The following is an 11,747-nucleotide window of genomic DNA, read 5'->3' as shown; positions in this document are numbered from 1 at the left end:
ACAGCTGAGGGGGCCAAGGATCAGATTTGGTGAGAGGGCACCACTAGGCGTGATGCTCGGAGGACGATGCCTCCTTTTACTAGATTTAGCTTGGGTAGTGGCCCCAGTGAACAGAAGAGGAAGACCCTAGATTCTTTTGTTCCTCCTAGCTCAGAGAGGAGGGCACAGGAAGCTTTCAGTGATCATCAGGGCGGGGGAGATAACTAGATGAGTTTACTAGTGTGTCCTCGGTACCGATGATGACATTAGGGAGAGTGCAGGATCAGGGCCTATTTTTCTTATGGTTGTATTAGTCACCTGAGGAAGGACTTCCCATAAGCCAGGAAAGAAGAACCGAAGCAGAGCGATAGCCTCACTCCTACGAGAGTGTTTACCTTGACCCAGACTGAGGTTGAGGCTAGCCCCTCGGTCATGACAGGTCAGATTTCTTGTTCTGGTTCTTCTTTTACTGCATTGATTGACTCAGGGGCTACTCATTCATTTGTATATGCTAAAGTGATAGATCACCTTTGTAGACCTAGTGATTTGTATGCTAGGGGATTTCAGACTTTGTTGACGATAGAGGTACTGGTAGTCTCTAGGAGATGGGTTAGAGCATTGCCAGTAGAGATAGATAGTAGGGAGTTGCTTGTGAACCTGATTGAGTTAGCGATGGAAGACTTTGATATGATCCTATCGATGGATTGGTTATAAAAGTATGGGACGACGATTGACTACAAACGCAGGATGGTGACCTTTGAACCGAAAGGCGAGGTACCCTTTGTATTTGTGGGGACAGTGAGTGGACTGCGAGTACCTATGATTTTGGCACTGAAGACTAGAGACCTAATTCAAGTCGGTTGCATAGGATTCCTAGCAAACATTGTGGATAATTCTAGAGTTGTTTTGTTGGACCGGATGAGAGTAGATTAGTATGTGAGTTTCCTAATTTTCTCCCCACAAATTTGCGAGGGTTGCCACCACACCGAGAGATCGAGTTCATCATAGAATTTGCGCCAGGGGCATGGCCAGTATCTAGGACACCTTATAGAATGGCTCCGACAGAGTTGAAGGAACTGAAGATTCAATTGCATGAGTTATTGGATTTGGGATACATTAGACCGATTTTTTCGCCATGGGGTGCTCCAGTGTTGTTCGTCAGGAAGAAGGATGGATCCTTAAGGATGTGTATTGACTACAGAGAGTTGAACAAGTTGACCATTAAGAACTAGTACCCATTGCCTAAGATCGACTACTTGTTTGGCCAACTATAAGGGAAGAAAATGTTCTCTAAGATTGACCTTCGGTCAGGATACCACAAGTTAAGGACTAAAGAGGAGGACATACCAAAGACCGCATTCCGCATGAGATATGGACACTATGAATTCCTGGTCATGTCCTTTGTATTAAAAAATGTCCCAGCAACCTTTATGGACTTGATGAATAGGGTCTTTAGGGATTATCTAGACATGTTTGTGATCGTATTCATTGATGACATACTAGTGTACTCTCAATCAGAGACGGAGCACGAGCAACATCTTCACTTGGTAGTACAACAATTGAGAGACCACAAGTTATATGCTAAGTTAAGCAAGTGTGAGTTTTGGCTACCCCAAGTAACATTTCTGGGTCATATTGTCAGTAAGGAGGGGGTTCTAGTGGACCCAAGAAATATTGAGGCAGTGAGAGATTGGCCCAGGCCGAGCAGTGTACTAGAAGTTAGGAGCTTTTTGCGATTGGCAGGGTACTATCGGCAGTTCGTTGAGGAATTCTCTTGAATAGCCACACTGTTGACTAAACTGATGTGTAAGAATACTAAGTATGTGTGGATAGACTTGCATGAGAATAGTTTCAAGGAGTTGAAGCAGCGACTTATCACTGCTCCAGTATTAAGTCTGCCGTCAGACAATGAGAAGTTTGTAATCTACTGTGATGCTTCTAGGAAAAGATTAGGGTGTGTGTTGATGCAAGCTAGAAAGGTGACAGCCTACGCATCGAGACAGCTGAAGGAGTATGAGCAGAGGTATCCCACACATGATCTAGAATTGGCAGTGGCGGTATTGGCACTAAAGTTTTAGAGACATTATTTGTATGGGAAAAGTCTGAAATATACACCGACCATAAGAGTTTGAAGTACTTCTTTACTCAAGAGGATTTGAATATGCGCCACAGGCGTTGGCTAGAATTGGTAAAGGATTACGACTGTGATATTCTATACAATCCTAGGAAGGCCAATGTGGTGGCTGACGTGTTGAGTCGGAAAGGCCCAGGACTGTTATTTCGTTCAAGGTAGATATAAAATAGGTTAGTTGAAGAGATGACTAGAGCCGGTATTGAGTTTGTGGTTGGTCAGCTAGCCAACATCACTCTTTAGTCCACGCTCCCTGAAAGGATCAAGGAGGCATAGGGGAGGGTCACTAGTTGAAAGAGCACACAGAGGGTGTCTTAGCCGGAGCGGCTAAAGACTTTTTTATTTCATAGATGGGTTTGCTAAGGTACAAAGGTTGGATTTGTGTTCCGATGGATTCCGATATCCGGTGAAAGGTTTTTATGTAACGCCTTGGATAACCAAGACTGTTACACTGTGTATTTGAAATAGTGCAAGACTTACTAATCAAGTCATTTGAACAAAAATGTGATCCTAAAGTCATAATTAGGTTAGGGTTAAAAGATTTTGATCATAAACGGTTAATTTTCATTAAATAAATGTTTGGAACATGGGATCCCAAAAACAGGTTTAAAAGACAATTTACAAACTCTCAAAAGTTATATACAATCAGTGGCCACTCTAATGGCAAAATACAAGTTTTAGGCTTCTTTCCATGTACTTTCCCTCGGCCGTGGTGGATGAGCAGCTGACAATGTACACCTCGCCCCCAGAGCTCTCCAACTCATGGTTGGTCCAGCTTACCCTCCTTGCCTTTACCTGCCCACGTAGCACCCATGAGCCAAGGCCCAGCAAGAAAACCATAGCAATAGTACATAATCAATGATGACAATCAATTAATTCATCAGATAGTTAACCAGGTATTCAACAAGCCATAACATCAAGCTAACAACAGTAAAAATTTAAAATTATATTCAACAATTCATCTCAATCAACATGCAATACTCATGGTCGACGCCCTTAGGTTGCACCCTCTGTTTAATCCACTGACTCCGGCTCACTTAGGTCGAGTCCAGTGTTTATCTAGCTGACCCCAGCTCATAGTGGCTGAGCCGTGTCCTGTACACAAATTATCAGCCCTGACTCTCTTAGGTCGTTAATTTCATGCTCACATGGCATTATCACAGTTATACAACATATGTATTCAAATACAGGGAATCTCAGTCCCAACATAGCCACACAAGGGTGTAGTTTTTTTCCTTTAATTGTGAATGGAGATAATGGAATGGTCCCAAGCACAATCCTCAGTCCCGAACCTTGGCGATAAACCTCAGTCCAATGGGTAATTGTTAACTTCCAATCCAAATAGATACTTAGGAGATAGAAACTAGCCTCCAGGACCTCAATTTCTACTAAACCAGATAGTAGAAATTGTCTAGAGCGCCTAGGTTCAAACCCCCGAGTCTTACCAATTCTAGAAAACCATTCTAAGAAAAAAACCCCTAGGCAGGTCGTGACCTAAGTTAGAGAGCAAGGACCCAAGCCAAAGGGGAGGCGGGCTGCGACATGGCTGAGTGGGTCCCGGCGCGCCCCCCATCTCATAGAGCACACCCAGGCAACTGGCCACATGCGCCATGGCGCCCTAGGTGTAACGCCCCAACTCCAGGGACCGCTACAGTGCACATTGCAAACAGTGCTAAACTCGCTAATCGAGTCGTTTGGCCATAAACGTGTGACTAAGTATGATTAGCGGTTTAGGGGTTAAAAACTTTGGTTAACATGAAACGTCTCACTAGAACGTTTACTGTATACATTGGGATCCCAAAAATATAATTTCAGAGTTTATTACAAAAGATTATTTACATCAAGCCAATCTAGGCAGCAAAAACAGGGTTCAGCCCTAGTTCTACTTTCAAACCTCGCCCAAGTATTGGTCGAGCAGCTGCATATGTACACGTCATCACCTAAGCTCTCCAACTCAAGGATGGTCCAACTTCCTTTTTCCTTTACCTGTACCACAAAGCACCCGTGAGCCGAAGCCCAGCAAGAAAACTCATATGCTCATAAACAGTCATATCATGATATCAAATCATATATAGCATGCCTAGCTATCATAGCTCTATTCAGCATGCAAATGAGTTCAAACAGATGTTGGGGTATCCAGGACAAGAAATCCTGGCCTTCTGATTGGAGGACTACTAAGTCAATCCTAATCAGATGAGTGACTGCCAAACAAGTCACTAACCAAATGGAAGAGTGGCTGCTAGGTTAGCCACTAGCCTTCAAGCGCTTATGATATTCATCAAATGAGTGTCGCAACACTTGAGGTTCCGATAAACCATGCTGAGTGACCGGCAAGCGAGTCACTAACTCAAATGGAAGGGTGGTTGTTGGGTAAGCCTCTAACCTTCAATAGGTTCTGGTAAACCATACTGAGTGACTGACAAGCAAGTCACCAATTCAAATGGAAGGGTGGTTGTTGGGTAAGCCTCTAACCTTCAATAGGTTCTGGTAAACCATACTGAGTGACTGACAAGCAAGTCACCAATTCAAATGGAAGGGTGGTTGTTGGGTAAGCCACTAGCCTTCAATAGGTTCTGGTAAACCATACTGAGTGACTGACAAGCAGGTCACTAATTCAAATGGAAGAGTGGCTGCTAGGTAAGCCACTAGCCTTCAATAGGTTCTGGTAAACCATACTGAGTGACTGACAAGCATGTCACTGTTTCAAATGGGAGAGTGGCTGCTAAGTAAGCCACCAGCCTCCAAGCGCTTATTTCATTCATCAACCCTCAGGGTCGGTCTGGCATTAATGCACTTTGAGTCATTCGATGCTGACAGTCAATTAGACCTCATCTTTGATGGCTTGCGTGATACACGCTAAGACCATTCTGACTAATTAGTCAGTACCATGCACAGGTAAGCAATGCTATCAATGTGTATCATATGCCAATTATCCGAGAATAGGGCATTCAACATGCTTACTAAACAGTTGCTAGCATAATTATGATCATGCACAAACTCAGAGACTCAAGCTCTGACCAATCTCAAACTCATCATTCATGGCATGCCCTAATCACATGTTTCTCGTGCATCACATGCATCACATTTAATCATCCAGCATGCCTCAACAATAATCATATGCAAATGGGCAAGATTGCCAAGCATTCATTATGCTATCAATGTTTACATTTAAACATTCAACATGCTTCAATCATAACCATGCATGTCACATATGGGGTGCAGTTTTCTTACCTTTGGTCCAAGCACAGGTTACCAACAAATGAGCCACAAGCACGATCCCGATTCCAAGCCTCTAGTGTTAACTTAGTCACAACCACGAATGGTGATCCAATGAGTTCAAGTTCTAAAACCAACCCTTGAACTAAAACTTAGCCTCCAAGACATCAATCCTCACTAATCCGGGTAGTAGGAATGATCCCGAGGCTTAAAACCATGTTCCCGGGGTCAAAACACCCAAACGGGCTCAAAAGCCTCCTGAGCCACGGCCCTGGCACCCTGAGCCGCGGCCCTCAGCACCACCAGAAGCAAGCGCTGCGGTGCCCAACCCAAGGGCCGCGGCGCCCAGCAAGACAGAAAAGGCACCTGCTTCATCGAGCAAGGGCCGCGGCCCAACTTCGGGGCAGCCATTTTTCCTTCGTTTTAACCTTTTAAAACCTCCCAAAACATGTCTAAACATTCCCAAATCATCAAATCAAAGTTCCCAAACTCCCCAATGGTCCAAAACCACCAAAACCCGAGGTTCAAACAAACTAAAAACTCAACGATTCACAAAGTCCAATTCAAGCTTAAAAACTTTTAAAAACTTAAAAATTAAACTTGAATTACCTCCGATTGAGTTGTTTCCAACTAAATCCTCCGGCTAATAAGCTTCTAATTCTCCTTAGGATTGCTATGCCTCGATCCTCGCTTGATTCCGAGTCCTAGAACTCAAGATACCTTTGAAAATGCGATCGGGAACGAAAAGGGAACTTTAGGGAGAGAGAACGTACAGAACGTTCTTTTTATTTTCTTAAAAGGTTACTTCAAGCTTAAGTAGCTTCCAATAAAACCTAATGCTCGGGGTCCCGAAAACACCCCCGGGGACATTATAGCCAAAACTTCCAGAATTTCCCCTGGTCTTACTAACTCCCAATTTATCACCAAATGTTAATTCCCATTACCCAATAACCCGGTAATGCTATGAATACCCCTTGACTTACCCCAAGTCAAGCTTAAATCCCGTTGGGAATTTCCCACTAGCTTACCTCCTAGGATCGTCTTGTGCTGGGTAACCCTGGCATAACCAGATAATAACAAAGCACCACGCCCATTTCACATATACGCCAAAAATGCCTGAAATGGCCAAAATATGAAAATCACCCAATTAATCACAAATGGGTTCACATGCATATTTAATACACCTAAACATGCATATTATCATTAAATAGCATAATAAAGCAATTATGGCCCTCCCGGCCTCCTAATCAAGGTCCTAAACCTTATTAGGGAATTTGGGGCATTACACTAGGGCTTGGTTGCAGTGCCCCCCCGCCCCCCTTCGAGCCTAGAAATTATGGGTTTTTCACATGCTTCTCCCAGCCAATTTTCCCAAGAATTTCCTCGGAATTTTACCTAAACAAGCCTCCCTATCAAGAATCAAGTTAACAAAAAGTTTGGACCTTAAAACACACATTTCAACATAAAATTACCACAAAACAGGCTGGAGTTTCTATACCAAATTAGTGGCAATTTATCACTCAATTTACCCCCAAGAACCCAAAATTATGCAAGTTCTAAGCTTCAAGACTACTCAACTCAATTCCACCCTATTACACTAAATTCTTCAGCAAATTAAATGACAAGAGTTACCTCAACTATGGCTGAATCTTCACTAGTTCTAGGTTGATCACCTCCAATTTCATTCAAAGAATTCCCAGATTAGGCCTAAATTCCCTGCCCTTTTATTCCTTAGCTTCAAGGCACAATGAGAGAGAGAGGGTAAAATTGTGAGAGAGATGAGACAATGAGCATGAAGTTTCTACTTCTTTCTATTTTAGTTCTAAGTGTTTACAGAGTATATCCCTTGCCTATCAAAAGACCATTATGCTCCCCAAGCCTTCTAATCTTGTAAGGATGTTAAAGGGTAAAATAGTAATTTTTTGCTAATTCCTTAAATGTTCCTAATATTTACCAATTAATTACCATTTATTTATTCAGTGTCTAATAATTCCCAAGATTTCTCTAAATTCCCAAAAATACTCCTAGGTTTTCCCCGAGCTAGGTATTAATCCCCACTGTGGCTATTTCGCTAATTCGCTAACTAGGACTGTCTCGAGCCATATGATGTAAATATATCCACATAATAAAGTGGTCTAAAAAATTTATCACATATAATCATATTTATGCCCTCAACAGGCCAAAATTACAAATATGCCCTTATTAGCTATAAAGGGCCCACATACATATCTAATACTCACAAACTTGCATGTCACATAGTCATATAATCATGCATGCCACATAATCATACATTAAACCATTAAATCCCACATATACCAATTATGATGTCACGTCACGCTAATCAAGGCCCTTAAGCCTTATTAGCAATTTTGGGTTGTTACATTTTAGATCAGTCTCGTAACACTCCCTATTTTTTATGTATGGGTACGAAAAATATGTACCAAGATTTAAGAACTTTGTATTAGTGGCCGGGAATGAAGAGGGATGTGGTGGATTATGTGGCCAACTGTCCGACTTGCCAGCAGGTAAAAGCTGAACATCAGAGGTCGTCAAAGTTGCTGCAGCCTTTAGAGATTCCAGAGTAGAAATGGGAAGATATCACCATGGACTGTGGGAAAGCATGATTCAGTGTGGGTGATTATTGATAGGTACACCAAATCTGTAATGCCCTGGGTAGCCAAGACCGTTACACTGTATGTTTATGAAAGTGCAAGACTTGCTAATCAAGTCATTTAGTTAAAAACGTGTTACTGAAACTATAATTAAGCTAGGGTTAAAAGAGTTTGGCCACAAAAGTTGCTTTTCATATATTTGAACATTTTACGACATGGGATCCCAAAAGTAATACCGTATGAAAGACAATTTACAAAATTCAGAACAAAAGTACAGGTACTAGCCACCCTATGGGAAAAATACACATTTAGGCTTTTCCCGTCATGTGTCACTCCTTGACTGTGGCGGCCAATCAGCTGACTATGTACATTCAACCCCAAAGCTCTCCAACTCAGGACTGGTCCACCCTGCCCTTGATTTTACCTGCACCACGTAGCACCCGTGAGCCAAGGCCCAGCAAGAAACCAAACAACAAAATATAACCAATAAGCAGTCAATTTACAAACCCACAATCAAACAACTCATAAACATAACACATGCTCAATAATCCACAACAACTGTATAATCAGGCATTCAGCATACCAAGTTCATAAATTAACAATAATAATCAATTCACATATTAATCAGGGTCGACACCCTTAGGGTGCACCCCATATATATCCCACTGACTCAGGCCTGCTTAAAGTGAGCTTAGTGAATATTAAGCTGTCCTCAGATACCAGTGGCCGAGCCGCGCCCTGTGCGGAAACATTGATTTCAACACTCTTAGGCCGCTTATCACATGTCCCATGGCCTAATACCGTCTATGACATTATACAAATATAGGGAGCTCTTAGTCCCATCATTAACACATAACCGGGTGCAGTTTCTTACCTTTGATTCTGCTAGCTTCTTTAATGGAGTCAACTCTCAAGCACGATCCCGTCCTAGCCCTGGCACACACCTAGTCACAGCCACAAATTAAAACCATCACTAAACTTCAATACCAAAACCTAACCTCGGGACCAATCCTGAGCCCTCGGGAAGCCCTAATTCCACCAAACGGGGTGGTGGAATCAAATCCCGAGCCCCCAGACGAAAACCCTAAGAAATAACCTAAAAACCCACTTCTGGAGATAGGGTAGTGCTACAGTGCTTCAAAGAGGGCGCTAGAGCGCTACAAGTAGAGCCAAAGGTTCCAGGAAACTCAAGCCTAGCACTGTAGCGCCCAAAGGCTAGCACTGCAGTGCTAGTTACAGACCAGCAACACCCTGTTTTTCTTCCTTCGATTTTCCTCGAACCAAAACCTCTTGGAACCCTTCCAAACCTCAACTACACACCAAATTGAGTCTACCATCCCCTATATCTCACCCCACACAACTCAATAGCACAAGACTTAACCACATGCATCATCAAACCAAGAAAACAAACATTGAGCCCAAGAACTCAAGAATTCAACCAGAAACTCAGAAACTTAGAACTTCAAAGCCAGAATATGTTACCTTCCATGGAGAATTTTGACCCTAGGCTATCCCTAGTATCCTTCCAGCCTCAAGCCCTTCAACTCCTCAAGCTTACTTCCCTTAATTCCATCCAAAACTCAAGCTTAGAAGTCACCTCAATAAAACTTAGAAAAACTCATCAGAAATCTTGAAACTTACCTCAATTGAGTGGCTATTCCCTGCTAACTCTTTTAGCTTCACCAAGGTCTTTAGCCCTAAGCTCCAACCTGAGCTTACTCTAGAATTCCAGCTCCAAAACTCACAAAGAATGGTGAAGTATGGCCAAACCAACAGAGAGAGAGAGTCCCCTATTTTTCCTTCTTTCTTTCCTTCTCTTTTCTTTCTTTTAACTTCTGAAATTTCTACAGCCTCCACTAAAGCTAAAAAGACAATATAACACTTATCTATTTCCCCCCCATTATTTCCTAAGCCTTAAAGCACACCAAGGGCATTTTAGTCACTTACTCCCAATTCCCGCTAATTCCTCGAGTGTCCCTAATAATTACCACTTACATCCCGACACTAAACTAATCACCAATTATTTTCCTCAATAACAAATAGTCTCCAATATATTCTCTAAATTCTCATATATACCCCTAGACTCACCCCGAGCCGGGTATAAATCCCCGCTGTGACTTTCCCGCTAAACCGCTTGCTAGAATCGCCTCGAGTCACAAGCTACAAATATATCCACATAATAATGTGGTCTCAACATTTTGTGACAAATATTTACATTTATGCCCTCAACGGGCCAAAATTACAAATATACCCTTATAACCTAGTCAGGGCCTACGTGCATACTAATACACATAGTCATGCATCACATTTATCCAAATAATCATATAAGCATGCTTTTCACATAATCATGCATTTTCACCATTAATTCATATAACTTCCAGTTGTACCCTCACGACACACTAATCAAGGTCCTTAAGCCTTATTAGTAATTTTGGGTCGTTAGAAAATTGGCCAACTTTTTGCCTGCTAAGACAATTTATACGATGGAGCAGTACGTTGAATTGTATGGGAAGGAAATTGTACGATTACATGGGGCTCCGAGGTCGATAGAATTCGACAAGGACCCCACCTTCATCTCCATATTTTGGGAGAGCCTGCAGAATGCTATGGTTACACATTTGTGGTTTAGTACTGGTTATCATCACCAAATGGATGGACAGTCTGAGAGGACGATTCAGATACTAGAGGATATGTTATGAGCCTGCGTACTTGATTTTGGGGGATCTTGGAGTAAGTATCTCCCTCTGATTGAGTTTTTGTACAATAATAGTTGTTAGGTGACTATCAGAGTGGCTCCGTATGAGATGTTATATGGGAGGAAGTGTATATCACCCATCCATTGGGATAAGACGGGTGAGAGGAGTATTTAGGTAATGAGGTTGTTCAGAGGACCAATGAGGTAATTGAGAAAATCAAATTGCAAATGCTCGCCTCCCAGAGTCGGTAGAAGTGTTACTTAGACATGAGACGTAGGAGCATAGAGTTTCAGGTTGGTGATCACGTGTTTCTTAGAATTTCTCCCTTAAGAGGGGTGCAACGGTTTGGAGTAAGGGGCAAGTTGAGCCCAAGGTTTGTTGGCCCCTTTGAGATTCTGGAATGAGTTGGAGAGGTAGCCTACAGATTGGCAATGCCTCCAGCTCTATCGGGGGTTCATAATGTGTGTCACGTGTCCATGCTCTGATTGTATGTGTCAGATTCTACACACGTGCCGAGTTATGAGAACCTGGAGCTAGATCAAGATTTGTCGTATGAAGACAAGCTGGTTCAGATTCTAGACTGGAAAGATAAGGTCTTGCGGAGCAAGACCATTGCCTTAGTGAAAGTGATGTGGAGGAATTGGTAATGAGGCTTATGGCCTTGATTAGCATTTCAGGAGAGCAATAATTGATTTAATTATGCTAATATATGAATTTAATGATTATGTGATTAGAAATGCATGTTTAGGTGAATTAAATATGCATGTGGGCCCCATCTAGTTATTAGGGGCATATTTGTAATTTTGGTCTGTTGAGGGCATAATTGTGATATATGTGTGTATTGTGATTGACACCATGAGTGTGTGGTGATATATTTGCGATGTGCGATCCGAGATGGTCCTAGGGAGCGGAGTAGTTAAATATTTACAACAGGGTTGAATACCTGGCTCGGGAGGAGCCTAGGGGTATTTTGGGAACACAGTTGGTGTTCGAGATTTATCGTGTTGTGATATAACAATTATTTGAGTATATCGAGATTAATGAGGATTTATAGAAACACCCTAGGATTTAGCGGGATGTGGCAATTGACGGGATGGCCCTTGGTGGTCTTAA

Source organism: Humulus lupulus, chromosome 7 (genome assembly GCF_963169125.1).
Source record: "Humulus lupulus chromosome 7, drHumLupu1.1, whole genome shotgun sequence".
Classification (NCBI taxonomy): Eukaryota; Viridiplantae; Streptophyta; class Magnoliopsida; order Rosales; family Cannabaceae; genus Humulus; species Humulus lupulus.
Note: the sequence above shows the minus strand (reverse complement) of the source record.